Genomic DNA, 15,070 nt, shown 5'->3' with positions numbered 1-15,070 from the left:
AAAAGTGAAGAGAGAGTTTCTGTAATCCTGACACCATTATTACATTTTATTAACATTATGCTAATTGGATGGTCATACATTGATTTTCTTAAAAGGATTCAATTTCCTGGCCAGAGTGACCAACATTTAGTCTACTAATTGTTTTAACTTAAGAGAAATAAACAGCTCCAGGAGATATGACTGTTTTGGATGCCCCTTAATAAAAATGGAACTACTTTTACAGAATTTCCTTATTTTACCAAGACCAGATAGCTGAATGTTGAAAGCACATTTAGCAAATAGTCTCTCTCTCTCTCTCTCTCTCTCTCTCTCTCCCTCTCTCTCTTATCTTCTGATAGAGAATAGTTCATATCTGTATTAATATATGCCAGCCCAGGGCCAACTCCAAAAGTAAATGGGATATTTGGCCCAGGGGTCGGGGAGCCAACAAATCAGCAGCTGAAAGTCCCTTGCTGTTGCCTAGCAACTAATACACATCCCTTTGCCTTGGCTCAGCAAAATTGCCAAATCAGATCTCAACATGGATATCACAAGCCACTGCACACCTAACCATGACAGTGCCTGCAACGAGGCAAGAAAGCACGCATCTTGTCAAGAGAAAGGCACACCACCTACATTCAAGGGTGGAACTTGGGGGGGGCAGCCAGGGCACGTGCCCTAGGCGCCACTGAGGAGGGGGCGCCACACCAGTTCCTGCCACCCCCACCCCATTGCCCACCGGCCCGGCCCCAGGGCCCCTCAGCCACTTGTCATCCTGCTTGCCTTGCCCTCCGGCTCTGGCCTAGGATCCAAGCGGCCTGCAAACTGCAGAGAGCTCTTCTTCTCTCCCCGCCTCTCAGCTGATTGGCAGGTGGGCGGGGCTTCCAGAGAGGCCTCCGTGTAGGCCTCCCTGAAGCCTGAACTTGGCATTCCCCCGCAAGCCAGGAAGGAGACAGGATGGAAGAGTTTTCTGCAGCAGACTCTCTGCCCAGACCATCCAACACAGCTTTTGCAAGGTAGACTATGAATTCCTTTTTGTGGTTACCCTCCCCCCACCCCAGGTATATAGGGATCTGCTTGCCATAGGGCTCTGATATGGGGGGTGGGGAGACTGAGAAGTCTCTGAATATTTAATTTAAAACAAATTGAAAAATTTCTGGCTTTAAATTTCTGGCTTTTTACTATCTAAAAAGGCCTGTTGCTTGTTTCATGGCAGAAAATTACAAAAACTTCTGAAACAAACAATATTATATTCATTCATTCATGTATAAATGCACTTATGTTCAAGTTGTTTTGCAACCCAGAAGGTCTGAGTGAGAACTGTGAAGCATGTGCTGTGCTTTTATTTTATTTTTCTTGTGTGTGAACTGCTCTCCATCACAGGACTTCAGGGTACATCTGGCCAACATGTGAATGCAGAACCTCCATTCCAGAGGAGATGTGTGTTAAAGGGCTTTAAAAGCCTGGTGTGAAAAACCTCCTGGGATCAAACTTTACTGAATTTGTTCAAGAATTCTGAGAAAACAAACATAGGCTCACCCTGCATGGTTGAAAGTCTGCTTTGCTAATCTGCAGCGAGGGGGCCATTTTAATAATTAGTGTTTCTGGTGTGTTCTAGGCATTAAAAGTAGCACAAATATATAGTACTCAATGTATATCACTATATATTGTGAAGTGTCCGTGTGTGTATTCAGTGAAATGTATTATCAGGCAGCATACTTATTTTGAAATATCAGACTTAAATCCTTGGGGGCCTGGGGTGCGTGGAGGCCCTGGACATTGAGGGGCTGGGGGGGCCATTTTAAAATCTCATCTTGGCCCATTCCAACCTTGCTATGCCCCAGGCAGTCACTACACATGGGTTTCTGCACAACACCTGCACAGAAGAAACTTCCATGTAGAAAATGTGTCTCTTGTAAACTGACCTTGAATTTTCCATCCATGACTGGGATATCTGAGAGTTAGAGTCAATAATAAAAGAACAGCACACTGCATGTGATGGGAAGGGGCAAATTACAATGATTTCTTAGTCGGGCAGGGGCTTGTTTTGGCCCTGGCAGAACTTGGCTGTCTGCTCCTGTTGAAAATTCCTCTGTCTAGTGTGGCAAACTAATGTATCCTCCTCCCTCTTGGTGTCAAAGTAAGCACTAGTGTGGTGAATGCACATATACCCCATCATGAGCCAACAGTCATCATAAGACAAAGGATGGCAGGAATCATTCACTGGTTTATAGACACACACACAAACCACCACCACCTTCTTCTTCCCCTATTTTGCTAGTGGCTATTTGGGCAGGTGATCCTCTAGTCTAGGACAAAGTCATGTTTCTTAAAAAGCATGATATGAGACAGAGAAAATGACACTTGGAATCCTCACATAACTCCTGACTGTTGTTCTAAGTCTTTTACAGAGATGGCTCATGTTTTCAGGTTTTGATCAACAACCATGCCTAGATGGTACAGTGTTCCTTTTATGAGGGATTTCCAGATATTGTTGACTACAAGTCCCATCATTCCTGTCTAGAAAAGGGCAGAGGCGTAACTAGGGAAAACGGCACCCGGGGCAAGCACTGAAATTACGGCACCCGGGGCAAGCACTGAAATTGCGCCCCCCCCCCCGCCGCGCCCCCCCCAGCATACATCTGACTGACACACATGTTTCAGAAAACATTTAAAAAATTTAAAAAATTTAAAAAATTGCCAAAAATTTCAAAATGCGATAAATAACCAAAAATGTGAACTCTCCCTCCAAGTAGCCCAGAGTGGTGCACTACACACTTAGGTTTTTCCTCACAAGCAACAACCCTGTGGAGTTGGCCTGTATCTCAAACAACAGAATTATGATGCAATGATTGATGATACACACCACATTCTACTTAGGTTTTTCTTCACAAGCAAGAGACAATCTCCAAAGGTCCTGGCATATAAACCCCTCCCCCATTTTTCTTGCCAAACTTTGTGTCTTTAGCAGGATACCACAGGCACTTGTTAAAGCTAACACTGCAGGTTTTTCTGAGATGGAGCTGTTATAGGAGCACTTCAGCGTAAACTGAGATCACAAGGCAAGCTTTCACAGTGCAAAAACGAGCATGCCAGAAAGCAGAACTCATGGTAAAATTCTCTTGAAACACCTTGTAACAATGCACTGGCAGCTATGTTACACTGCTTGAGTCAACTCACACTGCTGTACTACCCAGGCTGTAGGAATTGACTCTCAGTTCCATATACATGCATGCATTTAAGATTGAGTGCCAAAGAATCTTTATGATTGTTTTTCTTTCTTTTGGGGCGGAGAAAGGAGTGTATAATGCAAACATTAACACCTGTTAGGCACCTGAGACCATAGTTGGGCAGCTAAATAAAAGCCTGATTCTTTAATATGTTTTTTCCCCACATGTGGCTTCTGTCGTTTTTGCAACTCATTCTCACCCTGACACTTGGTCTGCTGCTTCCACCCGCCCGCCGCCGAATCCTTTCTTCCGTGCCGGGTGTCCGGGTGTGTCCTCGTTGTCCTGCCTGCGCCTGCTGCAGTGCAGCCCCAGCCCCAACCCCAGCCACAATGCTTTCCTCCGCGACGGCGACGGCGCCACCACGTGCAGGCGAACAGAAGACGGACGGACGCACCGCACGCATGCGCAGCGCGACTCAGCACGCTGGCCGAGTCACGTGTGCGTGCGTCACTGACTAGAGACCCTCTGGCTGGCAAGCCACTAGAGGGCCTCTTTCTGGCTGTTCCAGACTAAGCGAGCAACGGAACGAGCGAGCCTCAGCCAAGGGCAGGTGCAGTGAGCAGCATGAAAGGCGCCCGCCGCGGCGCCCGCCGGAAAGCCAGGCCACTGACTGGCCGCCAGCAAAGCAATGGGGGGGGCGCGGGTGGGTAGGCGCAGCGAGCAGCATTAAAGGCGTCCGCTGCGGCGCCTGCCGCCGCCAAGCCAGGCCACTGACTGGCCGCCAGCAAAGCAATGGGGGGGTGGGGTGCGGGCAGCGCGGAAGGGACCGCTCGTGGGGGAGGGGGCGCTGATGGGCTCCCTTGACTGCTGCAGCGCTGCTGCACTGAGCAGGAGAAATTTGTATTAAATTTTTAAAAAATTTGGTCATGGCGGCGCCCCCCACGTGACCCAAAAAGATGGCGCCCGGGGCACGTGCCCCCCTGCCCCCCCTATAGTTACGCCCCTGGACAAGGGTGCAATTTCAGTGCTTGCCCTAGGCGCTATTTTCCCTAGATACGCCTCTGAGGCCAGGCCGTCCTGCCGCCGCACGCCATTTTTCCTTTGCACCAAACTCTTGCCCAATGCTAGGAACTCTTGGGAGAGTTCCGCCACCAAATCCAGGAGGACACGCATGCTGGCTAAAAGAATTAAATATACAGAAGATAATAATTATAGAGATCTTTAATACTGTTATTGCTAAAGGAGTCTGAAGATGATTGTGATTCCTTTATTACAGTCATCAACCAGCTAAACACCACCACACAGTAATCAGGATACATAAACTGGGAAAGGGGATACCTACATCAAGTAAGTATCTCTTTATGAATTTTACAAGCTACAAAACAAAAATTTAGCCACATTAAAGGAAACTGATTCATAATCGGAAACAAATGTTGAAGATAAAACATCAGTATGGCTAGGATATGAAAACTATTCATTGTTAATCACTCACCACAGTGTATGAAAGCTTAGTGTTGGGACTTAAGGTACATTTATATAAATAAAAGTACTATAGAACCATTTTGGCAGTAAATGAGTCCTTTATATAAAAACAAACACAGGTGCCAGATGTTTTAAAACATTTTCCAGCCAAGCTTAGACTTTCTCAAACAGACCATACATTTTGAATCTAGCCATGCACTTCAGTTATTCTGAAACTTATCTCAGTGATGCACTCAAAAGATGTCATTAGTAGGTTACACATGATGCCCCCAGTATAATAAGGTATGGCAGAGAGATACTGAAAGACCCCCACCGCTCCCTCTATTGCCTTCCCTGTACTAAATTCTAGACTGTAAACCCCTTGCCACAGGGACCTGTCTTTTTGTAATGCCATTAGCACAATCTTCTCTATGTTCCAAGTAGGGGCCACTTTTGGCAAAAACACTTCAATTAGAGAGCCATTTCCCACTGCACTGACCTCTGCACAGTACTACAATTTTCTCAGTGTTGGGAGGGCCCTTTAAGAGAGGTTAAGAGGTCCAGAAGGAAAGCACAGGGAAGGGCTACACTTCCCAGCATTCTGTGCATGCTTTCCAAGATGGTGTAGAGGCTCACAAGAGCTCTATTTCCCTTAAAGGAGCCCCACTGGCACTGGGCAAAGTGCTGGTGGGAATGGTTGCCTCTGCATGAGGCTGGGGAGCTGTGCAAGTGAGCCAGTGTGGTGTAGTGGCTAGAGTGCTGGACTAGGACCGGGGAGACCTGAGTTCAAATCCCCATTCAGCCATGAAACTAGCTGGGTGACTCTGGGCCAGTCACTTCTCTCTCAGCCTAACCTACTTCACAGGGTTGTTGTGAGGAGAAACCTAAGTATGTAGTACTCCGCTCTGGGCTCCTTGGAGGAAGAGCGGGATATAAAATATAATAATAATAATAATGCCGATATCGTCGCAGAATATAGGCTGTTCCAGTAAAGCTGCTTTTTGTAATTGGCTGATGGTGATTTCTGTGGCCCCTATGGTGTTGAGGTGCTCTTCAAGGTCTTTTGGAACTGCACCCAGGGCACCAATTACCACTGGCATTATTTTGGTCTTTTTCTGCCACAGTCTTTCAATTTCAATTTGTAGATCTTTGTATTTGGTGATTTTTTCTATTTCTTTTTCTTCTATTCTGCTATCCCCTGGTATTGCTATGTCAATTATTTTGACTTGTTTTTCTTCTCGATTACAGTTATATCTGATGTATTGTGTGGCAGATGTTTGTCTGTTTGCAGTCGGAAGTCCCATAATATTTTTACATCTTCATTTTCTTCAACTTTTTCAATTTTATGGTCCCACCAATTTTTGGCTACAGGTAGCTTGTATTTTTTGCAGATGTTCCAGTGTATCATCCCTGCTACCTTGTCATGCCTTTGTTTGTAGTCAGTCTGTGCAATCTTCTTACAACAGCTGATCAGGTGGTCCACTGTTTCATCTGCTTCTTTACAAAGGCGGCACTTGCTGTTTGTTGTGGATTTTTTGACTTTTGCTCTTATTGCATTTGTTCTTAGTGCCTGTTCTTGTGCAGCCAGTATTAAACCCTCTGTTTCTTTCTTCAAGTTGCCATTCTTAAGCCATTGCCAGATCTTGGTGATGTCTGATTTTCCACTTATATTGTGCAAATATTGACCATGCAGTGGCTTATTTTTCCATTTTTCTGTTCGGTTCTTGACTTGTTCTTTCTTGTAGGCCTGTTTTGTTTCATTGGTGTTGAATAGTTTCTCGTTCTTGACCATTTGAAGTGCATCTTCTTCACTGTCCTTGATATATTCTTCAAGGCCTCTTTTCTCCTCCTCTACTGTTTGATGGACTTGCAGCATTCCTCTTCCACCTGAGCTGTGAGGGAGGCATAGCCTATCTACATCACTGCGGGGGTGCAAAGCATGATTGATGGTCATGATTTTCCTGGTCTTACGATCTAGCGTCTCTAGCTCTGCCTGGGTCCAGTCTATTATTCCTGCAGTGTATCTGATAACAGGTATAGCCCAGGTGTTTATGGCTTGTATGGTGTTCCCGCCATTGAGTTTGGACTTGAGGATTTTTCTAACTCTCCTGATGTATTCACTTCCAATTTTTCTTTTAACTTCAGTGTGTGCAATGTTATCAGCCTGGAGAATGCCCAAGTATTTTTAATGTTCTTTCTCTTCCAGGTTCTTGATCTCGCTTCCATTGGGCAGTTCTATTCCTTCTGTTTTTCTTATTTTCCCTCTGTTCATTATTAATGCAGCACACTTGTCTAGTCCAAACTCCATTGCTATATCGCTACTGAATATACGGACAGTGTTTAGCAGTGATTCGATTTCTGACTGGGACTTTCCATACAACTTCAGATCATCATCATCATACTTTATTTACGGTCTTTGACCAAAAAAGAAATAAAAATCTTTACATAATTAAAAGGAAAAATATTAATAGAAAGTCTGTTACACATAAATGGCTAGCAGCTTTTGATTAATAATAATTACATGTAAAAATAAAATAACGGCATTGGTAAGGCCTAAGTGTATAGGCATAATTTAAAATTAACAGTAAGGAACCCAAACTTGCATTCTATTCTTTTGAAGTTCTTAATCTGGTGACCACATAACAGAATTTAGCCACAACGTATGAAATAGTTGCATCATTATCTGCTAATAATTATGCAACAACAAGATCCTCAGGTTGTTCCCTCATATCATTTAACAGTGGGCTGATTAACTGAGATCAAGTTTTGATATATTGAGCACTTCAAAAGTATGTGGGCCATGGTTTCAATTGCCAATCCACAGGGGCATTTCCGTTCTTCATGTAATAGCTTCAAATACCTCCCATACAGCATTGCAGATGGAAAAGCATTGAACCTAGCCCTGGAGAAGGCCCATCTAAATTTACTCAAAGTGATCGTAAATAAATACGTTGCTGGAACAAGATCTGTCTTAGCATATACTTGTTTATAAAGAGATGGTAAACAAGACTTCTCTTCCTGGATGTCTGTATCGACCAATCTCTGTCGTACTAGACTGTGGGCTGTGTTCTCACCACTCTCTAATAATAGAGTGGGTGATAGGCCGCATTGGCAAAGTTTATCTATCGTTTTGTTAGACCACGATGCCCGAGGCTCAGCCGCAAGAAGCTTTGGAATTAGCCCTGACGGATGCAGATGAAGATTAAGCCAATAAAATATCCTTAGGAGCCAAGCCCTGGTTTCCAATTTCAGTATGCCCGCCTCCATGCGTATCACCGAATTGGAAACGCAGTTGGGTACACCAAATATAGTTCTTAAAAAACTGGTTTGAATTTTTTCCAAATCTTTAAAGTTGGTATACGGTCCCAATTGTGTCCCGTAAAGGAGTTGGGGAATCACTTTGGCCTTATAAAGTTTAATGGCAGCAGGAATGTAGTTCCCTCCTTGGGACCAGAAGAATTTAAGAATGGCTATAATACTGCATTTGGCAGTATCAACTACCGATCTAGTATGGCCCATTTTATAGCCGTTGAATTGAAACACTATCCCAAGGTATTTGATTTGCTTTACTTGGTCTACATTGTGATCTTCAATTGACCAGTTAAAATTCTGATGTTTAGAACTAAAGCGAAGAATTTTTGTCTTAGAATAATTTATTACTAATTGTTCCTTCTTGCAGTGGCTTACTAAAACACCCAAAGCTCTTTTTAAACCTATTCTAGTTTGTGATAGAATTACAGCGTCATTGGCATACATGAGTATAGGGAGATGTTTGTCCGCCAGTTTAGGTGCATGTATGTCCGAACCTTGCAGCTGCTGGATTAAACTGTTCACATAAAAGTTGAATAGGAAGGGAGCTAAGATGCAACCCTGTCTAAATCCCCTATTTATGGGTATCTTCCTTGAAAGTTGACCTGTAGAATTAAGCCATATACAGAGGGTTGAGTTCTCATATAGTTTATATATTAGTAACAATAGTCTTTTGTCAATTGAAGTTTTAGATAACTTGGCCCAGAGAATTCCTCTAGATATAGAGTCAAAAGCCATTCGGAAGTCCATGAAGGCTGCATAGAGGGGTGTTTTCCTCTTATGCACGTATCTTTCTATTAAGTGTTGTAATACGATGCAGTGATCCATTACTGACCTACCAGCAGTAAACCCTGCCTGTTCCGGTTCTATAATGCCCTCCTGATCCATCCACTCACACAGCTCGATACATAAGTGCTTTGCATACAATTTACTTATTACGCTGAGCAAACTTATCGGTCTATAATTGCCTGGGTCGTCCCGCGTTCCTTTTTTGTGTATTGGGTCAACAATGGCAAGACCCCAATCTTCAGGGATGTGAGCGTTCCATCTATATATGTAAATAGTTCTGCCAGAATAGGGGCCCCACCAGTCTGTATTAGACAGCAAGAGATCAGGGGGGGATATAATCATAGCCAGGCGATTTCCTTCTCTTCAGCTGTGCAATTAAACATTTTATTTCATAGATTGTGACCGGGGGCCAGAGAGGTAAGGATGTCGGAGGTCAAAAAATGTAACCAACAAATGCAAGATCTAATAATAACACCAGAATTAATAAGTTAAAGAGCAAAGAAAATTAAAAATTGGACTGTTCCAGGTGACGATGAACTGCATGGCTTTTGGCTTAAACACCTAACAAGCCTTCATAAACAACTATCAAAACAGTTCAATCACATTTTGCAAGGAGGTGATATTGAACAATGGCTAACAACTGGGAAATCTCATCATGAAAGACCCAGCAAAAGGTGCAGTTCCAAGTAATTATAGACCGATAACCTGTCTGCCAACCATGTTCAAATTATTAACTGGAATAATAGCGGATGAAGTGATGCAACACTTATTAATTAACAAACAGCTTCTAGTTGAACAAAAAGGAAATTGCCCAAACACCAGAGGCACAAAAGACCAGCTGCTGATTGACAAAATGATTTTAGAAAATTGCAAGAGAAGAAAAACCAGTCTAAGTGTTGCATGGATTGACTACAAGAAAGCCTCCGATTCATTGCCTCACACATGGATACTAAAATGTTTAGAAACAACTGATGTCAGCAAAAACATTCAGATATTTATAAAAAAAGCAATGAGCATGTGGAGTACACAGTTAACAATCAATGGCGAGACACTTGGACAGGTTAGCATTAGAAGAGGCATTTTCCAAGGGGACTCACTATCCCCTCTGTTGTTTGTAATCGCCATGACCCCACTTTCACAAATACTAAACAAAACAGGCCTCGGATACAAAACATCTAAAACATCAAGTCAAATCAACCATCTGCTGTACATGGATGATCTGAAGTTGTATGGAAAGTCCCAGTCAGAAATCGAATCACTGCTAAACACTGTCCGTATATTCAGTAGCGATATAGCAATGGAGTTTGGACTAGACAAGTGTGCTGCATTAATAATGAACAGAGGGAAAATAAGAAAAACAGAAGGAATAGAACTGCCCAATGGAAGCAAGATCAAGAACCTGGAAGAGAAAGAACATTAAAAATACTTGGGCATTCTCCAGGCTGATAACATTGCACACACTGAAGTTAAAAGAAAAATTGGAAGTGAATACATCAGGAGAGTTAGAAAAATCCTCAAGTCCAAACTCAATGGCGGGAACACCATACAAGCCATAAACACCTGGGCTATACCTGTTATCAGATACACTGCAGGAATAATAGACTGGACCCAGGCAGAGCTAGAGACGCTAGATCGTAAGACCAGGAAAATCATGACCATCAATCATGCTTTGCACCCCCGCAGTGATGTAGATAGGCTATGCCTCCCTTGCAGCTCAGGTGGAAGAGGAATGCTGCAAGTCCATCAAACAGTAGAGGAGGAGAAAAGAGGCCTTGAAGAATATATCAAGGACAGTGAAGAAGATGCACTTCAAATGGTCAAGAACGAGAAACTATTCAACACCAATGAAACAAAGCAGGCCTACAAGAAAGAACAAGTCAAGAACCGAACAGAAAAATGGAAAAATAAGCCACTGCATGGTCAATATTTGTACAATATAAGTGGAAAATCAGACATCACCAAGATCTGGCAATGGCTTAAGAATAGCAACTTGAAGAAAGAAACAGAGGGTTTAATACTGGCTGCACAAGAACAGGCACTAAGAACAAATGCAATAAGAGCAAAAGTCAAAAAATCCACAACAAACAGCAAGTGCCGCCTTTGTAAAGAAGCAGATCAAACCGTGGACCACCTAATCAGCTGTTGTAAAAAGATTGCACAGACTGACTACAAACAAGGGCATGACAAGGTAGCAGGGATGATACACTGGAACATCTGCAAAAAATACAAGATACCTGTAGCCAAAAATTGGTGGGACCATAAAATTGAAAGAGTTGAAGAAAATGAAGATGTAAAAATATTATGGGATTTCCGACTGCAAACAGACAAACATCTGCCACACAATACATCAGATATAACTGTAATCGAGAAGAAAAACAAGTCAAAATAATCGACATAGCAATACCAGGGGATAGCAGAATAGAAGAAAAAGAAATAGAAAAAACAACCAAATACAAAGATCTACAAATTGAAATTGAAAGGTTGTGGCAGAAAAAGACCAAAATAATGCCAGTGGTAATTGGTGCCCTGGATGCAGTTCCAAAAGACCTTGAAGAGCACCTCAACACCATAGGGGCCACAGAAATCACCATCAGCCAATTACAAAAAGCAGCTTTACTGGAACAGCCTATATTCTGCGACGATATCTATAACAATTGACAATAAAATTCAGCCATCCCAGGTCCTTGGGAAGGACTCGATGTCTGGATAAAACAAACCAGTCAATAACACCTGTCTGACTGTGTAAACAAGAAATTATAATAATAAATAATTCAGGTTCAGCTTTGCACAGGCCCAATATACAATTAGTCAGGAAGCCATACTTTGTGTTGATAGGGGCTGCTACTGGCTCCCAGGTCTTACAATAAAGAACAGTGCATTAGTAAAACACATTGATGGTGCTATACAAATAATAATTGAATTAAAACAAAAAACACTTTGGTACTTTACAGGGATAGTTTTGGGATTTTTTTTTGATGGAGATTTGATGGCCCATGATCATGGTGCCATGGGGGCATAAGACCTGATGTCCAGTCTGAGCTATTGTTCTGGCCTACAAAACCCCCTGCTGGGGACTAGTGTTACAACAGTGTTTAAGACGACGTTGGTAATATGTGAATTTGGTAATACTAGCTGGGTCAGGCGCAGAGTATCTGCACTTCGGGACAGCCCCAGCCACCACTGCTGCTTCTCTCCCCCACGACCCGCACACCTGGCTTTCTGACCAACCAGCCGCTTCTCCCCGCCAGCCTACTTTTGGACCCCCCCCCCCACGCTTTCTGGTGGGCCGGCCAGCCAGCACACTTCCTCTCCCCCTGTCCGCTTCTCACCCCCACCCTGTGGTTTCGGGCGGCCGGCCCACTTCTTCTCCGCCCCACCCCCACGCTTTCTGGCTGGTGGGATGGCCAGAAAGCCAGCCCGCCACCTTCTCCTGCTAGTGTCCGGCCCAGCCCACCACCACCTTCTGCCGGCTGGGCCAGGCTGGCCTGCCATCTCCTGCCAGTGGCTGAGTGGCCTGCCATCTCCTCCTGCTCCCACCAGCTGGTCCAGCCCGCTGCCGCCGCCTCCAGCTGATCGGCTGCCACCGCCATTGTTGTCCCTGTCACTATCCCCCAAGCAGTTGCTCGCAAACTCTTGCGAGAGCTGCCACACATGGGATTAGCAATGGGTACGTTTACGAGAATTATATATATATAGATGGGGAGTACTGTTACCTCAACAGGCAACAACTACAATCAGCACTGTTAGAGAAAGAGGTCCAAGCGTTCGCCATATACTCAGAGACATGGTATCAAATCTACTATCTGTGTAGGCTATACAGATGTGCATGAAACAGATTTTGAGCTTTGTTTCGAGCTTGAAATGAAACACAAAACAGCCAAAACGTTTCATCAAAACAGCGGTCAAGACGGCTGTTTTGATGAAACAAAACTCAAAACATTTTGAGTGTTTCAGCCATTGGGGAAAATGGGGAAATCCGAAACACCCCATGGTTCCCCATGGGCCTAGGGACAGCAAAGTGGGTTGTGTGCTAGGGAATGATGGGTGATATCTACCACCCAGCCCACAAAAGAAATGAGCAGGTAGGCGATGTTTAACACATTTTAAATCTGTGTTTAAAATGAAACATCCCCCAAATGCCATAGGATCCTATGGGGGCACAGTTGCCCATGACAATACTTGATTTGTATGATAAGAAGCCAACCAAGAAGCAAGATGATTGCAAGGCATTTAGAAGCTAGTGCCAGAAAACTAAGTGAAAAATAGGCCTCCAAATGGCTCTTTAAATGTCAAAAAGTTTCTCTTGGAACAGGGTTGTTTTGTTCCGGACTTGAAAAAGGCCCTTTTAAAAGAGCACATTTTGTTTTAGCTCAAAACACTCTAAATGGCCAGTTTTGAGTTGAAACATTCTGCACATCCCAAGTAAGCTGGTGGCTCAGCTTTTGCTGTTGCCACCAGCCTATGCAGCTAGAGGATTGGAGCATGGAAGCAGAGGTTCACCTAAGTAATTTTGGAACCTGGACCTAAAGAATTAAGCATCATCATGCTCAGCTGGGACAGACTAAAGAGGATTTGGGGGGGGGGCAGGGGTTGTGGAGGCCCTAGACTTTGGACCCAAAGTCCAGGGGTAATAGCGCCTCTGCATGGAGGACCTAGCCAAATTGTGACCCCATGATTATGGTTTTGTAGGATAGTACAATAGCTTGGACTAGGCATCAGGTCTCATGCCCCACAGTGTGAACATTATGGGCCATTGAATTTCCTCATTTTTTTCCACTTGGAGCTGCCACATCCATAACTATCCTTGTAAAGCAAAGGGTTTTTGTTTTTTTGCTTTAATCAAATTTCTTCAGTTTTTAAAACTGAGGGTCCTATATTTACCACACCTAATATAAGTGTGTTCAAGACAAGGAATATGAAAATAATGCTTTAGCACTGCCAGGCATAATTCAAAGGCAGACATGAGTGCTTGGGTTTAAAACAAGCCTCAACTTTGACAAATAAAGTTGTGGCTTGTTTTAAATGGAGTGCAAGAGTATATTAACTATTGTTCTGTGCATCATTACATTAAAAAAAAAAATATTGTTCTGTGCTTCATTATATAACAAAAGTGCCATAAGCTTATACGTCGTCTTTGTCATTCATGTGCACCATTTATGTGACGACACTCCGCAGGATGCTGGAAACAGGGAACTTCCTGTTCCCATGCAGAAGCCCGGGTGCAGTGCAGCTTACCTGCAGAGACAGCACAGGCGTTTGGAAGTGACAATGCCGCAATGGGGCGGTGAAGAAGCACCAAAGGAGCAGGTAAGACCTGTCTTCCTCCGTTTAAAGCACCTGCTTGCCCCCAGCCAAAATGTTTTGGGAGGGGGAACTTGAATCATTTTGGCATCTCTAATTAGAGGCACCAAAACAATTCGTACACATCCTTAGATAGAATGCTGTTAGGCAGTCCTGTATCTATATAATTTGAATATAAGGGGGCGGGAATAATATACTCCATTGGGAAAAGCTATAATCTGTCCACCTAGCTGAAAGGTTCCCTAAATCCTATACATGATTTTCCACATTTCCATGAATATAGCATTTTTTCTGTGTATACATCACACAAAAATGTTTCATCCACACTAGTGGGTGTGACAGTGTAAGTGTGTTGCTTCCTTTCCTCTCCCCACCACAGTAGTTCTATTTTCTCAGGCATGAACAGAAAACAACCCTATTGTTTAAAGTGCCTCTTCCTTTGCATAAGATTGAAACAATTGTTGAAACAACTATAGTAAGCATCCCCAGAAATTGTTTCCTCTTGCCCCATCTACCATTTAACTATTTGTTTCCTTAACATGGAGTTGTTTAATTTAATTTATATTAGTACCAATTATACCTTCGCACTATTAAATATATTGAATATTGAATTTCTTTTTTTAAAATGGTTTAAAACCTTATAGCATTGATTTTAGAAAACCAACCCTGCTAAAATAGTACCCTATAATCACCAGAAATGCTATAGTAAAGGTGCATCCATGTACAGAACTGAAGAGGTGTGATGAGAGGGTTTGATTATCCAAAATGTTGCCACATACATCAATACCACACATTTTAAAAAGCCAGAACAGCAGCACTTATGTCTGAGAACACAGCATTAATGTTCAGTTCTTTCAAAAAAGTCAGATCTTCTGAAGCCTGAAAAGAGACAGAAATAGCACAAGAAAGACACAGGATAACAACAGCATATTGACAACATCATATAGGTTTCTCGTGAAACGTGAATGAATGAAGAGTGGCAATTCCAAAGCAAATACCTTATCTGGAAGCACTCCGTTTCTCCTCCACATGCCCTTCCCCTCCAGGGTGATCACTTGAGG

General features: G+C 43.2%; 1 protein-coding gene across 9 annotated transcripts in view; it reads left to right on the top strand.

The window, feature by feature from the left end:
- Nucleotides 1-877: 877 nt before the first annotated feature.
- PLEKHG4B (pleckstrin homology and RhoGEF domain containing G4B) overlaps nucleotides 878-15,070 on the top strand; it is a 239,592-nt gene continuing 225,399 nt past the window's right edge. For 8 of the 9 annotated variants that reach the window (XM_053261042.1, XM_053261039.1, XM_053261041.1 and 5 more), the window contains exons 1-3: nucleotides 901-995; nucleotides 4,426-4,496; nucleotides 13,884-14,015. The gene's annotated coding sequence lies outside the window, so the exon portion shown is untranslated. Of the gene's footprint in view, nucleotides 996-4,425; nucleotides 4,497-13,883; nucleotides 14,016-15,070 lie in introns of all 9 variants that reach the window. The other variant, XM_053261031.1, reaches the window with a different exon arrangement.

This window comes from Hemicordylus capensis, chromosome 6 (assembly GCF_027244095.1).
Source record: "Hemicordylus capensis ecotype Gifberg chromosome 6, rHemCap1.1.pri, whole genome shotgun sequence".
NCBI classification, from domain to species: domain Eukaryota; kingdom Metazoa; phylum Chordata; class Lepidosauria; order Squamata; family Cordylidae; genus Hemicordylus; species Hemicordylus capensis.
The sequence above is the reverse complement of the archived record's forward strand: the minus strand, read 5'-3'. Positions and strand labels throughout refer to the sequence as shown.